This window comes from Euprymna scolopes, chromosome 9, assembly GCF_053919585.1.
Source record: "Euprymna scolopes isolate OS-2025 chromosome 9, ASM5391958v1, whole genome shotgun sequence".
Taxonomy (NCBI): Eukaryota; Metazoa; Mollusca; class Cephalopoda; order Sepiida; family Sepiolidae; genus Euprymna; species Euprymna scolopes.
Genome location: NC_136490.1, coordinates 161,546,042 through 161,572,914, shown reverse-complemented (window position 1 = coordinate 161,572,914; position 26,873 = coordinate 161,546,042). Strand labels below are relative to the sequence as shown.

General features: G+C 33.1%; 1 long non-coding RNA gene across 1 annotated transcript in view; it reads left to right on the top strand.

Annotated features, from left to right (window-relative positions):
* Positions 1 to 26,873, top strand: part of LOC145285024 (uncharacterized) — a 168,771-nt gene that overhangs the window by 127,027 nt on the left and 14,871 nt on the right. Inside the window, exon 2 of the long non-coding RNA XR_013868932.1 lies at positions 322 to 393. This is a non-coding gene — a long non-coding RNA (uncharacterized LOC145285024). The remainder of the gene's footprint in view (positions 1 to 321; positions 394 to 26,873) is intronic.

The following is a 26,873-nucleotide window of genomic DNA, read 5'->3' as shown; positions in this document are numbered from 1 at the left end:
CATCTTGCAGCTCATTCTTTTGACATGATTCCAACTAGTAACTCTTCATATGTAAGTGGCAATATGCTTGGAGTGAAATGATTTGTCACTTATTATTTATTTGGGTAGAATTAGCTGCAAAGAGTTTGACTTTGATGCTGACAAGATTATTTATTCAGATTGTGGCACTATGAAGTCTTTCTATACATAGACAAATCTTTGAAATAAGGCAACAAAAATCTTTTTCTTGTAAAAAAGAAGAGACTTGAAAATTGTTACAATTTTTATCCAATTGTTTATTTCTTTTTATTTATTTCTTTTTTTTTTGTTTTTGTATTGCAGGCTGCTCTTAAATTGAAGTCCATTATCCTACAGAAAAATAAACCTGGCCCATTGTCATCTGGTTCCACAGAGGTAATACTTACTTTACTTATATTTCTTTTTTTTTTTTTTTATAACATTTTCACCCCAAACAAGGCAAATTGCCACTTTGGTGTAGGGGGCTACTATCAGGGGCAACAACTACTGGGGTACTATGTAGGGATTTGGGCAGCAAGGTGTCGGTTCACGTTACACTTGAACTTCTGCACGTCAGTACTGTTGGGGAAGCAGGGACCTGGAATGGAATTCCAGAGTCTAGCGGTTCTGGGGAAGAAATTATTGGAGTAAATAGATCTTTTACATCTAGGGATCTCTACAGTGTGGGGGTGGGATTTAGCAGCCTGTCGGGTTTGTCGAGGGTGCACACGTCGTGGGGGCACAAGTGATTGCAGTTCGTCAGAGCATTCACCACTAAAATACTTGTAGAAGAGGCAGAGGGATGCAACATTTCGTCGATGGGACAGAGGCTGAAGCTTAGATGCCAGTTCAGGGCCTATCAGTTTTGCGACTCTCTTTTGAACCTTGTCAAGGAGCGAGAGACTAGTAGCAGATGCACCAGCTCAGATGTGGCAGCAATACTCCATACATGGGCGAATGATGGCCTTATAGAGGTACAGGATACTTTCGGGTGTTAGTAGTTTTCTAGCACGGTAGAGAGAGCCCACCTTTCTTGCAGCGGCCCTGGCAATGCCTTCAATGTAATTGTTCCAACTCATGTTTCCTGTGAACGTTAGGCTAAGGAGTTTGAAAGATGAACTCTCAGATAAAGAGTCGTTGGCCATTGCTATGGGTGGTAGAGAGGGTTTCTTGTAATTATTGAATGAAACTAGTTTAGTCTTGGCAGCATTGAACGCGACCAACCACTTTTGTCCCCATTCCACTACAGATTGGAGGTCTTCCTCTAGTGTTTCTGCCATTTCTTTAGAAATGTGTTCGTTCGTCTTCCTGTCGTTCCTGCCTAGAGTGTAGTGTCATCAGCATATATACCCATATCAGAGGCAATGTTGTCGGGGAGGTCATTTATGAATATCAGGAACAATAGAGGTCCAAGGATAGATCCCTGGGGCACCCCCGCATTTATATTATATTGTTTAGATGTACGACCGTCGAGGACAACCTGGATTTTTCTCTTATCTAAGAAGGATTTAATTATGTTAAGTATTCTACCAGTGATCCCGTATGATCTGATTTTACTGAGGAGACCCTCATGCCATACCCTGTCAAAAGCCTTAGATATATCTAGAGCTACCGCTCTGCCCTCCCCCGCTTTATATATATATATATATATATATATATATATATATATATATATACATATATAGATATGTATATATATACATATATAGATATATATATATATATATATATATATATATATATATATATATATATATATATATATATCGTTGAGCACTTTCTGTTGAATTAAAAAGTCGGTCAATTTAGCTCTTGTGCGTAGATCATCGTATAACGATTTGATCACTGTCTGTCTGACGTAATGAACATTTAAATTAAAATGTTTAAAATTCAACGCTATTTCACACGATTAATGGTAGCCGAATGGATACGGCCTCCGCTAATCGAGCCAGAGATGTCTCGTGTCGCGGGGTTCGAATCGTTCGACTGGTAGTAATCGTGACACCCTGAACTGAAGAATCCCGAAAGGATGAAACACTAGTGTCTGTAGGTATTTAATTATTATAGTAAAAAAATAATTATATATATATATATATATATATATATATATATATATATATATATATATATATGCCAGCAAAAGTACCCGTTGTTGACTGGGTTAAAAAACAGCCTAGGTTATGAAAAGGAAGGGTTGTAAAAAGATAGCTTCGAATTTGGCGGTATCAAAACCAAACCAAAATATGATGCAAGTAAAAATAAAATAGATAAACCCCATAATTTATTATACCATACCTGTTCACACTGAAACACTTATCACAATATTCTATGGATCTATATTAAAAAAAAAACTTGTTTAACTTTGTGACATATTTCCATTCTATGGAGGTCAGGCGCGAACGAACACCCCCATAACTTTATTATACCAAATTTCTTCAAACTGAAACATAATTATCAACGTATACTTACGCAGATAAATATGAAAGTCTTTATTAAAGTATGTGCCTATTTCCATTCTATGGAGGCCAGGCGCAAACGCAGATTCCAAAATTTTATTATACCATCCCTATTTAAGTTTAAACATACTTATCAAAGTATTATTATGTACATCTATATCAAAAAAACTTGTAAACGTTTTTTTTTTTTCAATTTTAAATTTTTTATTTCCATACTTTGTGGACCAGGCGCGTATGCAGACCCCACAATTTTAATGAATCATCCTCATGCCAGATCAAACATACTCATTCCTGTGTCTGTGATCAGTTTTCTATAATAGTCAACGATATATCAAAATATTCTTATGTACATCTATATCAAAAACACTTGAAAATGTTCTTTTTTTTTAATTTTTTAATTTTTTATTTCTATACTTTGTGGACCAGGCGCGAACGCAGACCTCACAGTTTTAATGAACCGCCGTTCTGCAGGATCAAACATACCCATTCCTGTGTCTCGATACATCTTCTATCATTATATGTAATCAGTTTTTTAAAATAGTCAACCATATAAGAGCCTATTCGTGACCACACACACACACACACACACACAGACACACAGCTTTATATTATATATATATGCATATATATATATAGTGTATGTGTGCGCGCGTGTGTGTGTGCGTATATATATATATATGTGTGTGTATACATATACATCAAAGTGAAATATATATATATATATATACATATGTATACATATATATATTTATATATACATATACATATATACATGAGAGTGGAATATATATATATATACACATATATATACACACACATATATATATATATATATATATATATATATATATATATATATATATATATATATATATATTTAGTTAGTTTCATTTTCTTTTTATCGGAACCAATTTCTCGTTGTAATTATGGATCCTGCATGAACGTTTTTCTTTTTGTTCGTATAAACAGCTCATCACGGAAACCATTGTTGCGATCTGCGTGTATAACCTTATGTCAGGATCGGTTACATTACAGAAGTCTTCTTCAAGATGGAAGCTTTTATTCGTATAAGAAAGATATAAGAAAGATTTGTGTGTATATATAAATACATACATATACATTTACATATACATATGCATACATACATATACATTTACATATAAATATGCAAACACTCGTACACACACACATACACACACACATACACACACACACATATATATATATTTATATATATATATATATATATATATATATATCACTATTTCCACAATCAATAACGTCGCAGCTCATACAAGCCATAAGTCATGAAAGCCGCAAATCGGAAGACCTAGTCTGTGGCCTTCATGGTATGTGTGAGATGCGACGTTGTTTGATTATAAAATAATTATATATAATCTCACATTCTGAAAAATGTTATATACAGTACTGAAAATGATCAAGTTTACAAAAGAAATAATAATGCGTCCACGTTACTCCCGATATTGAATAAAATATCGCATTATTCATAATGATGAGTTCATTAGTTTAGGATTTTACCCAACACATAGATTTTATTGATGTTCACGCGTGCACCGGTCTGGTTACGATGTTTTTGTATAACTAACCATTTCATATAGTTTTCTCTATGAACTTTTTATATCTCGCTAATTAAACAATTATCGGACAGACCCGACGTTGCCCGGGAATGAATAATGATTAACAAATTTTTTACACTGCCATATTTTTATTGTCATCGAAATCGGTGAAATTGCCCACTTTTCAAGTTGATTGCTTGCTTGAGTTGGGGACCCATCACTGCGCACTGGAAGAAAGCTTCACATACCTTTCTGCAGCGACTTAGTCCACAATACATTGTAGTCTACATTGCACTGTAGAAAACTTAATGTTGATTTTATATAATTATTTATATATATATATATATATATATATATAATGGCTTGAATTTTAAAGTTTAAAATGCAAAAGTCAATTGTGTTCTAAACAGAAACATTCATTTCGAAAGCGCCCCTGTCATGTCAAAGAACCTACTTTTGATTTTATATAACTGGCCTTATTGCTTACGCGATGATAATATCTTGAATTTAAGTTTAACATGAAAAAGGTCAATTGTGCTTCAAACAGAAACATTCATTTTAAACGCGCCCCTGTCATATTAAAAAGCCCTACTGTTGATTTTAGCTGTTGGGCCTTTCGGCTTGTGTGGTAATAAAACTTCTCAAATGCACTTGTGATGTTAGGCTGTATAAGGTGTTAACTTTGGTCAAAATCGCCTGTTCCTTGTTTCATCGGATTATGTCGATACTTATCGAAGACATTTCGATGCAAAACCTATATAAGAGGACTGGCAGGTGAATAAAATACCTCCATGTAAAATTTTATAAAAATCGATCAAGTCGTTTTCGAGTCCATAGGAAACGGAGACACACATACGCAAAGTTCCTTTTATATAATAGTGGAGATAAATAGGAAGGGGCGAGTTTGGGGGGGCACACATTCTAAACATAAATTTTACTAAAAAACAATTGATCTATTCACCTTACTGTGTTGCCTAGAATACATATTCCATAATTTATGATAAGCGATTAATTAGTTTAAGATACAATCCTACAGATAGAAATATTGGGTACGCTAATAAGCTCATTCCTTCTTTTTTAATGTCATCTTTCCGGCCAACTAAAGATCATTTTATAAAGTGCAATATCTGTTCCGGCAGATACTGCAAGCAAAGACCATATGTGGGGACAACCCCACATATAAAACCTTGGTCAATGTAGGGGCAACCCTTCATACCAATTGTCACTATCCAGCTCCCCTACTCCCCGGGGAGTTGGTCCTCATTTCCCCTTCACTCCTCACATTAAAAATCGGCTTTGTGTCTAATTTGCTCGGTGGAGGAGCAAATAAATACTCTTTTGGCCAAGATCAAAGTGTAGTATCTGTCCTACTAAATGCTGTACCTATGTTTGTAACTGTGTGATATAAAGTGGGGTATCACTTTTCTGTATTAATTTAATGTAAAATGATCACACACTTTACAACCAGTCAGTCTCAAAGTCATTTAAGTCATTCTCCAGATCATTCAAGTTGTTTTTTAAGGATTCCAGTTATTTTTTAAGCATTCAAGTCATTCTTAACGTCATTCAATTCATTTTTAAGTTCATTAAAGTCATTCTAAGTCATTTACTTTTTATTTATTTAAGTCATTTCAGCCCGTTTTTCGGTCATTTTAGTTTATCTTTAAGAATTTCATGTCAATGCTACATTCACGCATTCATTCATTACACGAGAGCACGCGACTACTGGTTATCGGCCTTGTTTCGTGAGAAATGCTCCTTGCTTTGATCGACCAAAGATGATCGACTATAACTAAGAGAAAGCAGTAGTTAAACAAGATTGCCGACAAATCGCAGACATTCTCATGATTTCCAAATCTTTTGTGGAAAATGAATTGCATAAACTGTTTATTTTACAAAATCTTGGCATTGCAATTTGGCTTCAAACGTATAACATACGTATTTTAGGTCCTTCGACAAAAGGAGGGTGGACCTGTAAATTCACCCTTGTCCGTTCGTCCGTCCGTCCATTCTCCTGTCCGCACTTTTCTCAATAACTACGTCTTGGAATTTTTTTTAATTTTGAACAAACATTAAACATGATATGACTAAAAAAGTAGCAGAACGGATTTCCCAGAAAAACTCCGGTGGTCCCCTTCTCTATGGGTATCTTCCCTATGGGTATCTTCCCTATGGGTACCTTCCCTATGGGTATCTTCCCTATGGGTACCTTCCCTATGGGTACCTTCCCTATGGGTACCTTTCAGGTTAAAATGACACATTTGTGCTAGCTGAACTTCGCTAATTTTTATCCCTCGTTCACTGTTCACTCACGGAGGACCATGAATTGTTGTTAATTTAAACAAGGTTTATATTACGGATATCGCAACCTTAACAACACACACACACACACACACACACACACACAAATATATGTATGCATATATATATATATATATATATATATATATATATATATATATATATATATAGTTGATTTAAATTAACACACTGAAAATGATGATCGAAATTACTTTTCCTTATTGTCCTGGTGATATAATAAAATTATGTATAACTTTTATTCCTAATCTTTGATTTAATATATTTACTAGTGGGACCTGTGAAAATTCCACAGCAGATTCTTTCATACGTAATATATGGATGGATGTTCAGCGTAAATGGAGATGCGCTTATATTATTGTGGCTATATATATATATATATATATATATATATATATATATATATATATATATATATATATATATATATATGGTGGATTTTCTCATCGAAGACGATGAATGAGGGTTCAGTATGCAATCTTCAACAGCTCCTAATCTCTGTGACACCACATGCATAATTGCAATCCTGTAGACGTCCGGCACACTCCTCCGCAGATGGTGAACATTCATATGCTCGTCGGTAAAAGATGCCTTCTCGAGTGAATAGATAACCCTGCTTTGCTGCGTGCTCTGAAACCACAGTGGCATACATATTCATTTTTAGATGGATTTTTCTTGTGTTTTGCCTTCATATTTGCACGAAGGGCGTCCCTATGACAAAGGCGGTTATGTTCAAATTCTTTGGTTCCCAGGAAACACATCTCCCTCCATTTTCTGCGATCCCCTGCTGCACTCTCCCAGGAACTCAAAGAAATTCCACAGCGTTTCAGGTTGTCTTTTAGTTTATCCTTGTAACGAAGCAGAGGACGCCCTATTGGTTGACAAGAATTTGTCAGTTGCCCATAAAAAAGTTGCTTAGAAACTCTTGTTCCAGAGTCTGTGTCGCAGTCTACCAAATGCCTCACTAGCTTTATTAATTCTACATTGGATGTCCTTTTCAAATTTAGCATCATCAGACACAACAGATCTGACGTATGTAAAAGAAGATACTATTTTCAAAACTTCACCATCAACACATACCACTGGTTGTGAAGAGGATGTAGCGTTTGATTTTGGCTGGTGAATAATTTCAGTCTTTTTTATGCTAATTGTAAGACCGAAGGCCTTACATGCACCAGCAAAGCTATTGAGGATGTTCTGCATGTCATCAAGACTATGGGTGACAAGAGCACAGTCATCAGCATAAAGGAGGTGAAGAACAGTCTGCACAAAAATCTTGGTTTTGGCCTTGAACCGTTGCTGGTTAAATAATCCTCCACTTGATCGATACTCAACACCTACGCCTTCTGAAGTGTTTTTGAAAGCTGTCTTGAACATTATTGAAAAGAAAAGAGCAAATAGGATCGGAGCAAGGACACATCCTTTCTTAGTTCCATTTGACACTTCAAATGGTTCACTTTGTTCATAGCCAGATCGTACTGTCGCCACCATTCCTCAGTGAAAAGAGACAATCACATTCAAATCTTGTCCGGAATACCAAGCCTACTCAAAAGAGTCCACAGGGCATCCCTAGAGACGATATCAAATGTCTTTGTGAGGTCAACGAATGTGACAAACAAGTCTTTATTCTCCTCCCTCGCTTTCTCTGTAGTTACCAAAGGCTTAAAATCATGTCCACAGTACCTCTTCCTGCTCTAAAACCACACTGGGTTTCTGGGAGCACAGTTTTACAGATTGAACCAATGAGTCTGTTTAGGATTACACGAGCTAGAATTTTACTAGCAACAGACAAAAGAGAAATTCCTCTATGGTTATCACACTCACACTTATTTCCTTTGTGCTTAAACAGGTGAATAATTGATGCGTCTTTGAACTGTTGTGGCACGGTACCAAGTTCCCATATTAATGAAAACAGGGCACTTAGTTTCCTGATTAACAGTTGGCTTCCACATTTGTATACTTCTGCAGGTATGCCGTCATCACCTGGAGCCTTACCATTTGAAAGTTGCTTTACAGCCCATTCAATCTCCGACATGGATGGAGTATCAGCAAACGCCTCGATGGTTGGCATCTGAGGAATATCATCAATCACTCCTCGGTCCAATGTCGATTCTCTGTTAAAAACATTTGAAAAGTGTTCAACCTAGCGCTTAGTAATTTCTTTCTTATCAGTGAGGAGAATGCCATCCGACGAAAATATTGGAGATGCGCCCCCCCCCCTTAAAATGGGACCAAACACCCCTTGAGGTTTTGGTAGAATGATTTAAAATCACACCTATCCGCCGCATCTTGTAAGGCCTCAGCTTTCTGGTCCCACCAGTTTTGTTTCATTTTCTGGAGCCGAGATTGTGCCAACTTTTTGCCATTCTGAAAACCTTGTCTTTCACTTAAGAATTTTTGTCAGTAATCCATACTTGATGGGTTTGATGCATGTTATTGAGCAGTGGGACGATAGTTGGATCATTTTCATCAAACCAATCTTGGTTTTTCCTTCGAGCATATCCTAATGACTCTTTGGCAAAGTCATACACAGCAGCTTTAAACTCTCTCTAAGATGCCTCAATGTCATTCCCATATACAACGGAAGACATCTTTTCATCAGTAGCCTTTTGAAATGAGTGCATTATTTCCTTAACCTTCGACTTGCCTACATCAATTCTCTTGATGGAAGAATTACGTTGGTTTCAAACAGGGCGCTTGATTTGACTGTGGAGCAGATCAATTTATGGTCTGACCAACATTCCCCGATGCTGTAAGAACGTGTAAGATTTATATCTTGTCTATCAGAACGTGTACAATGACATAATCAATGAGATGATAATGATTAGACCGGGGATGTTTCCAACTGGCTTTCTTGCAATTAGGCAGCTGAAACACTGTATTAGTGAGCAAAAGATCGAATTCACTGCAAAGAAACAATAAGAGAACACCATTTGAGTTGACTTTACCAATTCCATGTGAACCAATGACATTTCTCCAAAATTGTGTATCACTACCCACACGGGCATTGAAGTCACGCAAGACAAACAGCTTATCCTGTACACAGACCTTGTTGATCTGTTCGCGTAAAGAGGAGTAAAACCTCTCTTTTAGCTCATCAGATGAATTAAGTGTAGGTGCATAGCAACTCAAAAATGTGGCATATTTGTCCTTTCCTACTGCAATGCGGGTGTTGTGAAAAACGGACATCTACCTTCCACCACCTATGTGCAATGTTCATGCTAGGAACTACCAGTGACATCCTTCACCTGTTCCCGTCACAATCCCATCATTGCCACAGGATTTATTGGTTTATTATTAGTTAAAAAAAAAACACATATCGATATACCAAACCTTAGGCTTAAATGAGTGAAAATGGTTCACTGAACAACCGGCACTTTGATTTGTTTTAAGTGGTCATTGTTTATGGTGAACAAAGCACCCTCTCTCCATCGGATTAACATGGTCTGTACAGGTGCACGCATGTGCCACACGTCAGATGATAAAACGATCGCAGGATTTTCTTGTAAGAGTGTTCCATCTCCTAGATCAGTTGTGAGCCAACACTAAAGGGCCTGATTCACCCTGGTAAGCTTTCTGTACAGCTGGGTATCATACCAGCTATTTCTTGGTTTTTGACTCTAACTGCTCAGTCTAGTGGACACATTGCTTAGCGATGCTGTACCAACACCGTCCCCTCACAAGGTTTAGCAGACCTGCTGAGACCAGTACCCAGGGTATAGCACTTGGAGCTAGCAAGTGAGAGATTTAGGAGATGGGTGATGACCAGTGATCTCTGTCCACCCTATTGGGTGCATCAGCCAGAGATTCAAAGGTACTACTTCTACCCAGAGCCCCCTATCCCATATATATATTTTTTACATGGTGGTCACCACTTATCAAGGCCTGGAAGCCACTCAGGGATAAGGGTTATTGCAAGTACAGTACCTTAATGTGGAGATTTAATAAAGTGTCTACTTAAGGGGACGGTTCATCAGGAAATTGTTTATATATATATATATATATATATATATATATATATATATATATATATATATAATAAAAATTACAATAAGTTTACCAAGGTAATCAAAATGGTAAACTTAAAATATATTATAAATATTAAAGAGTTAATATTTACTATTTACAAGTAAAATAAACTCAGCCAGATGTAAAAGCTCAATAAAACCGAAAAGGAAATAGAGCTTATAATATGAACAAATGATTAATAAAACATGTTAAAAGACATCTTTAAAAATAGTTAAAAACATATTTAATTTTAAAAAAGGAAACACAAGATAAGTGGATAGTCCGTAATCCGCGGAGTTTCGAAGAAATACTCTCCTTCTCATCAGAGGGCAGGAATTAGCAAAATGCAGGATCGGATTTTGCATATAAAAGTATTAAATGAAACTACAAGTAAGTCACAGATCTTACTTGGTTAAAAAAAAAAAGGTGAGGTAAGGGAAACAGGAGGCAAAAGAAAAATGATAAAAAGATTTCACATGAATGGATAGTCCGGTGAAGGGTAAAAATCCAAAAATGGTAAAATCCAAAACGGTCGAATTTAAAATTTCAATCCAATGGGTAAATTCCAAATGGTCCAAAATAATCCAAAAGGCAGAGTTCCTTGGAAAAAAGCGCAAATGGAATGAATTCCAAATCATTAAAAGAAAAGCACTGGAGAGAATATTTAAAAACACGTCTGTCAAGGTTGGATGAATCAAAAAAATTTAAGGTTTTAAAAAAAAAAAAAAAAAAAAAAGTTTCTTCGAAACTCCGCGGATTAAGGACTATCCACTTATCTTGTGTTTCCTTTTTTAAAATTAAATGTTTTTAACTCTTTTTTAAGATGTCTTTTTATTAATCATTTGTTCATATATATATATATATATATATATATATATATATATATATATATATATATACTATAATAATTAAATACTTACCTATGGCACTCAAGTCATATATTTTTTTATAAATTATTTTCCTAAGAATTCTTCATATATATATATATATATATATATATATATATATATATATATATGTATATATATATATATGTATGCATTTTATTTTTTATTACCGTATCTTTTTGTTAAGTTACATTATTGCTTCGGCTACTCGGCCGTTTTTTTTTGGGGGGGGGCGTTGGTAATAAAAAATAAAACGCATATTTGCTCTACAACAGTATTGAGCACTTTCTTCATTTTTTATTAATTACCATCTCCACTATATATATATATATATATATATATATATATATATATATATATATATATATATATATATAGTCGATTTTTCACTTTTCTCAGAATATTAAAATAAAATGGCTCTTGCTGGACTTATTACCATGCAAAAAATTAGATCAAATGCTTGAGCGGTTTTTTGAGCGTTTTGTATCAAAGTCGTAGACAAAAATATACTGAAAATTCTTCGTTTTTGCAAGGTTTGTCTTGAATATTCGTGTTTATACCAAAATATTTCTGTATTTAATATCAGGAAATGTCTTTTTATTTTATAAAAATAATATTAATATAACAAATCATAAATAATCTTCAAATTGAAAATCTGCACACACACCCTTTTCATTTTATTTTTTTACTTTGAGGGTCACCACTTATCAAAACTCTAGGATAAGGGTTAAGTAATGAGTAGATGTTCTGCACCCCCTCAAGACAGAAAAGGGTATTTTTTGAGCTTGCCACCAGATGTGGCAGGAGTACTCCCTCTTAGAACGAAATGTCTTTTTGTACTGGTAGAGGATCCCGACGGCAGTGAGATACTTTCTGGGGTGGTTAGGGATCTGATGTAAGTATTTCATTTCAGATTTAGGGTAAAAATGAGTCCCAGAAGTTTATCAAAACAGAGTGCTTCATCAAGGCAAGAGATGTTCATTTCAATTGGAGTAAACTGGGGATATAATTATCAGTGATGATAGCAGTTTGATTTTGAATGAATTAAAGCTGACCAGCCATTCCTTACCTCATTGCAGCACACGTTTAAGGTCAGAGGAGAGAGAATCAGAAAAATTCTGATCATTGTCGGCTTTTGTAATGTTTCCATAGATGGTAGTATTGTCTGCATAGATGCCGACAAATGATCGAATAATATGGTCTATGAGGTCCATGATAAAGATAAGGAAGTGAGTTGGGCCCAATGTGGATCCTTGGGGTATGCCAGCATTAATAGTTTGATCTACGTATTTCTTCCCATTAATGACCACTTAAATAGAACTATCAGACCGAAAAGATTTAGTGCTTGAGAAGAATATTCCGTAGCTAGATTTTATGAAGTAAACCTCTGTGTCAGACCCTATCAAATGCCTTAGATATGATAAGAGCTACCGCTCTAGAAATGAACTCTTCATCGATAAATTTACTAATTCTGTGTGATATCTCAATTAGCACATCAAATATTGATATCACAGAGCGGAAACCATATTGCATGTCACTGAAAAAGTTATTTTGTTGAGATGATTGGCAAGTTTTCCATTTATCATAGAATTGCATTAGCAAACTGTCTTTTCATGTCATGAATTAAGCAGTAAAATTTCAATATCTTAAAATCGATTTTTTTCTGTTATAAGTGAAAATATAACAAACAAACAAATAAGGAAAAGCCGAAACATTATTTTGATAAAGCTTAATATATAGTCAAATTGCTCCATATAAGAGCCCTTAGACAAAAATGACGGTCTCAATTTCTGACTCAAAACTTTGGCTGCGATGTGTCGATGTCTTGATTGAAAACCATATACAGTTTGTGATGCTTCCGTTGTTTACTTGACTGTCCGTTTCACATCCTCAGAATGTGAAGGCAAATCTTGCAAGTCAAACTTGTTCCCATTAAATAATGATTCTTGAAGTTCAGAATCAGGAAAATCTTTCGTCATTGGTGGTTTAAAAATACCACATAATGTCAAATCTATTAATTGTGTCCAATGAGTTGCATTAAAATTAATATTTGGTATTCTTTTTAATCGTTTCTTGGTTGACTTCTCACTCCCAAAAGAATATAAAAATTAATTGAATATTAAAAAATTAAATGTGTACTGCTTTAATAATTATGGTGAAATTATATAAAATCTTACAAATGTTTGTATAAATTGGAATTAATAATCGGGTCATTGATAAATGAATAAATGTTTACTTACCTGATGCCAAAATTCTTTTTAAAGCTTACTTCAACTTCCTCAGATTTGACCATTGAATATAGAATGTTTTCAGACAGTAAACAAAATTGTATGTTCGTATGTTTTTTAATGCAATCTGATGGATTTCATGAGGTTGCTCATTAATCCTCTGGATCATATTAAAAATGGGCAATTGCTGATTGTGGAATTTATTATTTTTTTAATTTCAAACCAACAAATGGCATACACATTTACAATACAATTTATTAACCTCCGGAGTTTTGTTGTGAGCCTTTGTGGATATGCACCACTAGTCCATAAACACTTGAGCCTGATGCTAAAATTAGCCATCTTGCCTGGTTTAAAAGACCAATTTTCCATGAAACATATCTAGAGTCAACCTTACCTCTAGAAATACTTACTGTGTATTCATACAGTAATATTTGGTCACAACTGAGGCCATTTATTAAATCAAAATTGAATCCAGAGAACTGCTAATAGTGGAAAATGATATCTGGGGTAAATCATGACAATGATTTGAGCATAATTTTCCCAGGGGCCGCTGAATGTTGTAGGGCCTTTTGTGCAACCATCCATGTTTTTAAAAAGAGGCCTGAAAGGTAGTTCGTTATGGGGCAAAGAGCAACCAATTGTATGGAGATTTCTTTTTAATTATTTTTTTCTAAAATTGTATTCATTCCACCTTCACAACCTGTGTTAGCATTAGTCTTGTCAACAAGGATAGCCTTGATAGTCTTTTCACTGTTGAATTCATACAAAACATCCATCACGTGCTCTGCATGAACAGCACCTATTGCCCCACTCTGTGTGTCAGATATTTACTTTCATATGTTGTAAATATTAAATGGTGTTCTGGTCCCTTAGTTTGTTTTTTTTTCATAGTTTTCTGTCCATTTTCCTCCACAATTTTTTTATAAAACAATGTATCCTTATCCATTCTCCCATCAACTCCAATGCATATCAGATTATCCACATTTTCATTATGGTTTTTGGCAGTCTAGATTTTGCCCTGTCTACTTTACTTTTATGAATAAGAATATTGCTTATATTAATATTGGGTATAAGAAGGCCCATAACCTACAAATCTAAGAGCAAGGCATTGGCAAGATTAGAAGAGATGCCCCCCTGATTACTCAAGAGCATACTTGGGAAATTTGATAAGGCATTCAGGCCATTTTGGATAACTCTTCGCTGCAAATATTCTTCTTTTGATTCTTCACTTGCAGAAGATGAGTAAGAGGGGGAGGAAATATTACTCTGGAGATTTGAAGTTGAAGTTGTTGGAGATGAATGTACATTTTTTATTAACTCCTCTCGTTATTTTTTTACTTTTTTATAGCACTTTTATCAACTGGACCAAGCTGAAAAGTACCTTTCGGCCATATTTTGCTCCTCTGATCCTTTAGGTATTTACGTTCCTCAACTGGAACCTGAAAATCAGATTTTACTTATATCAAAATACATCTAAACAAAATATGAAAATTAGTTTGCATTAAAATATGAAAATTGGTTTGGATAAAAGATTATCTCACAAAGAAAAAATAGAAAATAAGTTACCTTTTGTTGTCGAGGGCAGGTGAAAATAATGTGATCAATCTTGGAATTTTCTTTATTGCATTTTACACGAGGGCTTTCAAAACTTAAAACTGACAGATTGCAAGAACAGGACGAAATATCAAATAGTGTATCCAGTTTTTCTATCCAGAATTTGTTTTGGGAATCAAGAAGAGATTTTCGATTCATGTGCTTGGCCTTCTTGAAACATAGTATAGACATCTTTTTTAAATACTAATTTATCTTAAAACATAGGATAGTCCCCTTTTTAAAGTACTCATTTCACAAAAACGTAGAATAGTCACCTTTTTTAAATAGTCATTTCACTTTAAACATAGCATAGTCACCTTTTTTAAAAAGTCATTTCACTTTAAACATAGTATAGTCACCGTTTTCAAACAGTCATTTCACTTATAACATAGTATAGTAATCTTTTTTTTTAAATAGTACTTTCACGAAAAACATAATATAGTCACCTTTTTAAAATACTCATTCAATTTTAAACATAGTAAAGTCAGCGTTTCTTAAATAGTCATTTCACTTAAAACATAGTATAGTCACCTTTTTTAAAATAGTCATTTAACTTGAAACATAGTATAGTCACCTCTTTTAAATACTTATTTCACTTAAAACATAGTATAGTCACGTTTTTTAAATAGTCCTTTCACTTAAAACATAGTATAGTCACCTTTTTTTAAATAGGCATTTCACTTAAAACATAGTATAGTCACGTTTTTAATAGTCATTTCACTTAAAACATAGTAGAGTCAACTTTTTAAAATAGTCATTTCAGTATAAACATAGTATAGTCACCTTTTTTAAATAGTCATTTCACTTCAAACATAGTATAATCACCATTTTAAAATAGTCATTTCACTAAAATCATAGTATAGTCACCTTTTTTTAAATAGTCATTTCACTTAAAACATAGTAATGTCACCTTTTTTAAATACTCGTGTCACTTAAAAGATAGTATAGCAACCTTTTTTAATAGACATTTGACTTAAAACATAGTATAGTAACCTTTTTTAATACCAATTTTACTGGAAACATAGTATAGTCAACTTTTTTAAATATTCATTTCACTTAAAATATAATATAGTCATCTTTTTTTAAATAGTCATTTAACTTAAAACATAGTATAGTAACCCTTTTTTTAAATAGTCCTTTCCCTTAAAACATAGTATAGTCACCATTTTTAAATGGTCATTTCCCTTAAAACATAGTATAATCACCTTTGTTTAAATAGTCATTTCAACTAAAACATAGTATAGTCACCTTTTTTTATATAGTCATTTCACTTAAAAGATAGTATAGCAACCTTTTTTTAATAGAAATTTCACTTAAAACATAGTATAGTCACCTTTTTTTAATACTCATTTCACTGTAAAGTATATTCACCTTTTTAAGTACTCATTTTACTAAAAACATAATTTCACTTAAAATATAATATAGTCACCTTTTTTTAAATAGTAATTTAACTTAAAATATAGTATAGTAACCCTTTTTTTAGTACTCATTTCATTTAAACATAGTATAGTCACCTTTTTTAAATAGTCATTTCACTAAAAACATATTATAGTCACCTTTTTTTAAATAGTCATTTCACTAAAAACATATTATAGTCACCTTTTTTTAAATAGTTTTTCACTTAAAACATAGTATAGTCACCTTTTTAAATAGTAATTTGTCTTAAAACATCGTATAGTCACCTTTTTTAATTGACATTTCACTTAAAATATAGTATAGTCACCTTTTTAAATACTTATTCCTCTTTAAACATAGTATAGTCACCTTTTTTAAAATAGTCATTTCACTTAAAACATAGTATAGTCACCTTTTTAAAAATAGTTTTTTCGTTTAAAACATAGTTTTGTCACCTTTTTTAAATAGTCATTACACTTAAAACATAGTATAGTCAACTGTTTTTAAATAGTCATTACACTTAAAACATAGTATAGTCAACTGTTTTTAAATAGTCATTTCACTTAAAACAGAGTATAGTCACCTTTTTTAAATAGTCATTTCAGTTTGAACAGAGTATAGTCCCCTTTTTTAATTGTCATTTCAATTAGAACATTGTATAGTCACCTTTTTTACAATAGGCATTTCACTTCAAACATAATATAATCATCTTTTTTTAATACTCAATTCACTTAAGACAATGTATAGTCACCTTTTTTAAATACTCATTTCACTTAAAACATAGTACAGTTACATTTTTTAAATACTCATTTCACTTAAAACATAGTATAGTCACCTTTTTTTAAATAGTAATTTCACTTTAAACATAGTATAGTCACCATTTTTAAATAGTCATTTCACTTAAAACATAGTATAGTCCCGTTTTTTTTAAATAGTCATTTCACTTAAAACATAATATAATAACCTGTTCTTAAATAGTCCTTTCACTTAAAACATAGTATAGTAAGCTTTTTTAAATACTCATTCCATTTAAAACATAGTATAGCCATCTTTCTTTAAATTGTCATTTTACCTAAAACATAGTATAGTCACCTTTTTTAAATAGTCATTTCAATTAAAACATAGTATAGTCACCTTTTTTTAAATAGTCATTTCATTTAAAAGATAGTATAGCAACCTTTTTTAATAGACATTTCGCTTACAACATAGTATAGTTACCTTTTTTAATACTAATGTCACTGTAAACATAGTATAGTCACCTTTTTTAAAATACTCATTTTACTTAAAACCTAGTATAGTCACTTTTTTAAATAGTCATTTCACTTAAAATATAATATAGTAACCTTTTTTTATATAGTCATTTAACTTAAAACATAGTATAGTAACCTTTTTCTAAATAGTCCTTTACCTTAAAATATTGTATAGTCATCATTTTTAAATAGTCATTTCACTTAAGACATAGCATAGTCCCTTTTTTAGTTGTCATTTCAACTAAAACATAGTATAGTCACCTTTTTTTAAATAGTCATATCACTTAAAAGATAGTATAGCAACCTTTTTTTAGTAGAAAGTTCACTTAAAACATAGTATAGTTACCTTTTTTAATACTCATTTCTCTGTAAACATAGTATATTAACCTTTTTAAGTACTCATTTTACTTAAAACATAATATAGTCACCTTTTTTTAAATACTCATTGCACTTAAAACATAGTATAGTCACATTTTGTTAAATAGTAATTTCACTTGAAACAGATTATAGCCAACTTTTTTGAATAGTCATTTAACTTAGAACATAGTATTGTCACCTTTTTTAAATACTCATTTCACTTTGAACAGAGTATAGTCCTCTTTTTTAATTGCCATTTCACTTCAAACATAGTATAGTAACTTTTTTCACAATAAGCATTTCACTTCAAACATAATATAGTCATCTTTTTTTTAATACTCATTTCACTTAAGACATAATAATAATAATAATAATAATAATAATAATAATAATAATAATAATAATAATAATAATAATAATAATAAACCAAATCCGGACAACAACAACCATACTAGAAATAAAAATAAAAATACTAATAACGAACAAGATAAATGCAACTGTAGACACCGCACACTTTGCCCACTTCAAAATAAATGTTTAACCAAAAGCGTAGTTTATCAGGCCACAATATTTGCGAAAGAAAACCTGAATAACAAGAAATATTACGTAGGTATAACTTCCTTAGATTTAAAAACTCGATACTATGACCACAAAAGTACATTCAACAATAAAAAACACCATATGAAAACAACACTAGCGAATAAATACTGGAAACTCAAAGAAAGCGGACATTCGCCGGTAGTCGAATGGAAAATAATAAGACAAGCTACCACGTATAGGGACCTAGACGACCCATGTAGATTATGCCTTCATGAAAAATTTGCTATCGTGTACTTTAAAGAACCCCAACATCTATTAAACTGTAGAAGAGAAATAGCAAACAACTGTATTCACAAGATAAAATTTACTCTAGGCTAGCGATACAAAATAGTTTTAAAACTAACAAAAACAATAGAAAATAAACAAATAAATAAATTAAATAAATATGAATATACATAAACGATCACACATATATGTATATATATGTATATATATGTGCATATATGTATGTACACATATATATATATATATTTATAAAAAAAAATAGGCACTAACCTAGTTTTAAAACAGATCAAGAAACTAAATATCCAGGCTAAATAGAGCACACACAAAGGAACAGGTACACCTGAGGTCAAATAGGCCTTTTTCCGATAAATGCATGCTCATTGGCTGATAGGAAGGGCGCGGTGGATACTAGAAAGCTGATTGGCTAACTAAAATCTCAATGGAATAAGCGCATATAAAAACGACAAACAACCACAGAATTCGCACATAAGCTTGAAGAGTCCTAGAGTGGATGAAACGCGGAATATTCAGTGTAGCTTTATCGCCATATATATTTTATAAATTACTAATATATATATATATATATATATATATATATATATATATATTGTGTAAGCAAAAACAAGACTTCAAAACAAGGTGTTGGTGGCAACAAAAAGTGTATTTCAATTTACGTTACAATTGTTTCCATGTCCAGTTCAACAATTTCAAGCATTATGTCGTTTGAAAATTTTCAAAACGAGCATTTCTTCAGACTTTATGAATAAGCACACTTTTGGCAATGGAGCATTTTTTGAAGAGAAGAAAGGAAGGGGAAATCCCTAGCTAGAAAGGCATGCGAGAAACATCTAGCTTTGTTGTAGTTACGGAAAATCCCATTTAAATATTAATATATCGCCTAATTTTCGTATCCTTATTTAAGAGCAGAGTCATGACAAGTTTCTACAGGGAGCCCTAAGCCATTTAAAAGAATGTTTTTGTTATATATCCCATTCGTTGGGTTCCTGAATTAGATCTTGTTATTTCTTTGTTGCCCAATACTTAACAGTTTTGTTTCGATATTATGGTCGTAACAACCTTGCAAAAATGTTACGGTTAGTTTTAGTTTCGTATTAGTGGCAGGTAATGTTTATAGATTATCGTTATATTTGTGCTCGGATTTAGGACCCTTTTAGTTTCATAGTTTAAATGAATACGAGCGTAAATAAAATGGGTGTATTACAGATATATATAAAAAAATCCTCGTATAATATTGCGGGTGAAGTATTCTAATCTATTTATTGTTACTTAATGTTTTAAGATTCATTGTTATTCTACTTAGGTATATTATTTTTTATGTGCTCGTTATTTTTCTTATTAATGGTGCCACCCTCATCCTTCCCTATTCTGCTGTTATTATTTCCCCCACCGTTCTTATTCTTTTGATCGTTTTCAACGTTTCCCTTATTAATCTTTGGGTTTTTTCTAGCTCCCATTGCGATGTTGTATGAGATTACACAGCTGGGTTTGTAGTTACTATTTTTCTTACTATTATATTCAATTTTTCCGTTGTATCCTGATCTCCTACGGGCCTCATTGTAGTATTCCTTGTTTTTTGTTTTTTTTTCAAAGAGATTCTCATTCTTGGAAAGTTCTGAAATTCTTTTAGAAACGTTGGGGATCAGCGCTTTCTTCATGCATTTCGGATGGTTCGATCGGTAATCTATGTAGAAAGTTTTCTGGTTAGGTTTGTGATAATGTTCGTATGTACTATTTTTTAGGTTGAGGGTAACGTCCAGAAAATTAACTATTTTGCAATTGCTGTCCATTGTTATCTCTAATCCATGTTCCTTAAAAAAAATTCTGATGTTCTTTCTTGATTTTTCCGTAATACGGTCGCTAGAATTGACTATGAAAAGTGCGTCGTCCCTATAAAGTCCCCCATTTAAGCCTGGGATTGTCTTGTCTATCTCCTTTAGTAAGTAGAGACCAACCAAGTCAGTGACCTACGAGGAGTAATTGTAATGTCAAAATGGCCCTTTCTATCTTTTCTAGTCCACATTCGCCGTTATATCTGATTAAGGTTTTCCTGGCTATTTTTATAATTCCAATTTCTAACTTTGTTAAGTCAGTTTCATCTTCTGCTAGTTTAAGTACTTTCTTAAATAGTGCAGGGGAAATGGAAGGGCAGTACGCATCTATGTCGAACATGATAAATTTGCTTTTGGGTTTTTTTAGGGATCTTGTCAAACCACTTGATTACTTCCCCTGAAGAGATCCAGAGGTTGTGCTTGATTTTGGATTTTAAGATTGGTATGATTCTGTCTAGTATCTTTTTACTGATATTACCTATGTCGGATGCGCATGGGGCTATAAGTCTAATACTGGGTTTATTATTGAAGTCCGGTTTGTGGTCATTCAATAGAAACCGAGGGTTAAGTGGAGTGTAGACCTCTATTTTGTCTTGGATGTGCATTTTCTCACATATTTTTAATGCTAACAGGTTGATTCTAAATAGATCCTCTTCAGTTGATTTCTTGTATTGGTTATTATAAGTTTGAACATTCATGCTGTAAATATTCATGGTTTTATCTGCTGGGACCATAAGGTTAGGGTTGTCCATTATTTTTTTGAAGGTCTTATTATTGTTTTTTTAGCTTAGGGTTTAAATATTCATGTTTTTTTTTTTTAACTTTTAAACCCTTTACCATATTTATCAAGTCCAGCTCAAAACGTTCCAAGGATTGTATCTGTGGTGGGCATTTTCTGGTTTTTATCTGGTACAGTTTGCAGTTGTTCATGCTGTCCTCCTCTGAAGGGTTTCCATTCATTCCTTTGTCCAAAGCGGCGGTGATGTTGTTGTCCTCAGTATTTTTCAAAGTGTGGTGATATAACTTCCATCTGATTCTTTTAGTGAAATCCTTTACCGCCTGGATCATGTTCATTGAGTATTGCTTGTGTCCTGGAATTGCTATGCTCTTCGGTAAGAAAGTGATTTCCTTTTTTTGAAAACATGTTGTATGTACTGGTGTATTTTTTCAGCTCACAATAAGGAGCAGTATAGACTTATATGTAATTATGCTGAGTTCGTGAAATTCAGTAAATTTTCATATACCAATGAGTTTTAAGCCAAAAATGGTTAGCTTAAAGAGTAATCTACAAAATTATCAAATTTTATAATTGAGCATTAATATACTGTGTAAGCAAAAACAAGACTTCAAAACAAGGTGTTGGTGGCAACAAAAAGTTTATTTTAATTTACGTTACAATTGTTTCCATGTCCAGTTCGACAATTTCAAGCATTATGTCGTTTGAAAATTTTCAAAAAGGCGTGCGAGAACCATCTACCTTTGTTGTGGTTACGGAAAATTCATAAAATATATATTAATATATATACATATACATATATATATACATATAAATATATATATATATATACATATACATATATATATACATATGTATATATACATATACATATACATATATATATACATATATATATATATATATATATATATATATATATATATATATATATATATATATATAAAGCTGAACGTCTGTGTGTGTATCTGGTCACGAATAGGCTCACAAGAAAGGTAGATGTTTCTCACACGCCTTTCTAGTTAGGGATTCCCCTTCCTTCCTTCTCTTCAAAAAATGCTCCATTGCCAAAAGTGTGTTTATTCATAAAGTCTGAAGAAATGCTGGTTTTGAAAATTTTCAAACGACATAATGCTTGAAAGGAATATTAGGTGGTTGTGGGGGATCTGGGAAGTTCATCTCTGGTGTGACTAAGGACATAGGGGAGGGAGATATGTAGGGGTAAGAAGAGGAGGTTTACTTTAAATATTTCTGAACTAAAACTAAAAACACTACCGACCCACCAAGAACCCCCTCCCACCTTCCTTCTCTTCCCTTCTTCTTTTTCCGCTTTTTTCGCACCACTCCCCTGACATCATTCACTCTTTCATTCCACCATAAACGAACATTTCTGTAAAAGTCTGAGGAGGCTACACGACGGCAAAAAAAACGGTCGCGTAGCTGAAACAATAATGTAACTAAACAGAAAAATATGGTAATAAAAAATAAAACGCATATTTGCTCTACAACAGTATTGAGCACTTTCTCCAGGTTTTTATTAATTACCATTTCTACTATATATATATATATATATATATATATATATATATATATATATATATATATATATATATATATATATATAAAGGCTGTAAATGACAAAGTTCTCTCTGATTCTCTCTCCTCTGATCTCGAGCATGTGGTTCAGTGGGGGAAGATGTGGCTGGTTACCTTTAATGCATCCAAAACCAAACTCCTATCCTTACATCATCAACGCTCTGATCCCCATCTGGCATCAATTGTGATGGATGGCTCTCGTCTGGGTGAGGCCCCGTGTTTTGACAAGCTTTTGGGTTTGACCTTTACTCCTGATCTGAAATGGGATACGTACATCAAATCTGTTGCCAAGGTCGCTGGAAAGATGGTGGGATCCTTCTACCGCTCCAGAAGATATCTCACTACTGATGCAATTCTCTATCTATATAAAAGCCAAGTACGTCCAAGGATGGAATACTGTTGCCATATCTGGGCAGGAGCTGCTAAAAACAGCCTATCATGCCTTGACAGAGTACAAAATAGACTTTGTGGCTTAGTGGGGGATGCCCTTTTCTCTACCCTGCAACCTCTCTCCCACAGAAGAGACGTTGCGAGCCTATCCTTGTTTTATCATTATTTTCATGGCAGGTGCTCGTCTGAACTCCAATCTCTGGTCCCCCCTCGCCAATCTTTCATGAAAAACACCCGTCTAGCTGAATCCACTGTGAAAAATTTCCCCCACTCTATATCTGTGCCTAAATCAAAACGCGGATTCCATTAACAAAGCTTCTTTCTTAGAACTGCACGCCTGTGGAACTCTGTTCCGTCTGCCTGCTTCCCACCGGACTACAACTTGGATGTCTTCAAGTCCAATGTTAACAAATTCCTAATGAACCGCCCCCTTAAGTAAACACTTCATCAAATCTCCACACTAACGTAATGTACTTGCAATAACCCTTATTCCTGAGTGGCTTCCGGGCCTTGATAAGTGGTGATCACTGTGTAAAAAAAAAATAAAAAATAAAAAAAATAAAGCTGAACATCTGTGTGTATATCTGGTCACGAATAGGCTCCTATATTGTTGACTATTATAGAAAACTGATCACATATAATGATAGAAGATGTATCGAGACACAGGAATGGGTATGTATGATCTGACATAATGATGATTCATTAAAATTGTGGGGTCGGCATACGCGCCTTGTCTACAAAGTATGGAAATAAAAAAAATTTAAATTTAAAAAAAGCGTTTACAAGTGTTTTTATATAGATGTACATAATAATACTTTGATAAGTATGTTTTAACTTAAATAGGGATGGTATAATAAAATTGTGGGGTCTGCGGTCGCGCCTGGCCTCCATAGAATGGAAATAGGCAAAAACTTTAATAGAGACTTTTCATATCTATCTGCGTAAGTATACTTTGATAATTATGTTCCGGTTTGAAGAAATATGGTATAATAAAATTATTGGGTGTTCGTTCGCGCCCGACCTCCATAGAATAGAAATATGTCACAAAGTTTAATAAGGTTTTTTTAATATAGATCCACAGAATATTGTGATAAGTGTTTTAGTGTGAACAGGTATGGTATAATAAATTATGGGGGTTATCTATTTTATTTTTACTTTCATCATATTTTGCTGTGGTTTTGATACCCCCAAATTCGAACCTGTCTCTTTAGAACCCTTCCTTTTCATAACCTATCATACTTTCATAAATCAGAGTCCATTTTCTGTAGGCTGTTTTTGAACCCAGTCAACGACGACTTATGAAGAATTCTTAGTAAAATTATTTATAAGAAAGTGAGTGCTACCAGCTATAATCGAAACTGAAACCAAATTTTGTGAAGAATTTTTCGTAAAATTATTTATTACTAGAAATGGAAGATCATAGCACTTAAATGATTGTCATTCGGAAAAAAAAGGTGTAAGCGTGACACACAAAATAAAACGCTGTCGTATTAATAATTAGATTTTCTCCTCTTAACTCTGCTGAGCTTTTCTTATTGATAAGTTTTGCTTTGTTAAAGATATATTCTTTGAGAAGATGATTATATATTTTGTTGATATGGATTGGTTTAATTGAAAATGTTGATGAATGCAATCTGTGCAACTTTTTAGTAAAACTAAGGACATAAAAGGAACAATTTGCATCACTAAAAAGCTTTTTATTCAATTGAATGTGAAAGTCGGTAATTATATTACGTTAAACAAGGCAATACTACAATCCTAAACAATGAAACAAAAATAACAAATGGCGATAAGTGTTTGGAGTAGCTTGCATCAACGTTCTTGTTCGAAACGAAATCAAATTAATTCCGACTTTAACAACTTTTAATCAGTTGAGTATGTTTTTGTCTTTTTTTTTTTTCAAGAACTTATTAAGTTTTTAAGTGGAACATTAAAATGGTATAGTTTGGTTTTTCAGTTTAATAGACCTGTGCGTACGGTTTTCTCTCTTTCTCTGTATGTGCATGTGTGTGCGTGTGTGTGTGTGTGTGTGTCCCTCTCTCTCTCTCTCTTCCTCTCTCTCTCTCTCTAGTTCTCTCTCTCCCTCTCTTTCTCTCTCTCTCTCTCTCTCTCTCTCTCTCTCTCTCTAGTTTTCTCTCTCTCTCTCTCTCTTGATCATTCTCGGTCATCAGATGTTCTATGTGTGTGTGTGTGGTCATGAATACTCTCCTATATAATTGACTATTTAAAAAACTGACTACATATAATGATAGAAGATGCATCGAGGATCAGGAATGGATATGTTTGATCTGGAAGAATGGTGGCTCATAAAAATTGTGGGGTCTGCGTTCGCGCCTGGCCTCCAAAGTATGGAAATAAAAAAAAATGAAAAAAAATCGTTTACAAGTGTTTTTGATATAGATGTACATAAGAATACTTTGATAAGTATGTTTCAACTTAAATAGGGATGGTATAATAAAATTGTGGGATCTGCGTTCACGCCTGTACTCCATGGAAATATGGCACAAACTTTAACAAAGACTTTTCATATCTATTTGCGTAAGTATACTTTGATAATTATGTTTCAGTTTGGAGAAATATGGTATAATAAAATTATTGGCTGTTCGTTCGTGCCTGACCTACATAGAATGTAAATATGTCACAAAGTTTAACAAGGTTTTTTAAAGGGGTCCACAATATCACCTTAACTTTAATCTTAATTCACGTTAGCTTTTATTTATTTTTTTTTAGTTGAATCATATTGTGTCGAATAAATTCACCTCATAAATTCACGTTCTTTATTAAAGTGAAAGCCAAAAACAAAAGTCGGAATTTTAGACAATTCTCGACACAAATTTTGCATAACTCTGTTTTTTCCTTCTCCACCTGCACGTGGCACTCTTTCGAAAATAGATAAATAGATAAATAATAAAAAATAAGAACGTTACTTGTTATCGTGTCAAAAGAAGGAAAAAATCCTACTCACGTGATTACGTGTCTTTTTAAAAACATTTGCATAACCTTTTTATTTTTATTCATATATCTGTTTAAGCTTTTTACGGCAGTGTACTAGAAGAAATTCAGTTGATTACAACCCTTTCTGCGTGTTCTTTACATTACAATAGTACAACCCTGAATCCGACGGCGCAATACTACACCGTCCAATACTGTAAAACTGAAACGAAGCTGTTCTGCTTGAAAAGGTCGCCATCTTCTTCTTATTCATATTTATATCGATTCTTTGCTTTAAAAAACTGAAGTAATTACGTGTTTACTTTTTTAATATCCCATTTTGCTGTTTTGGATTATTTTACTAAAGTAAGTAAATCTTCACTATTTTTCAAAACTGTTTTTGTTTCTTTGTTTTTCGATATTTCGTCGATATTATTTAGTAAGAGTGTTTAGCAGAAAAGCCTACAAACGACTA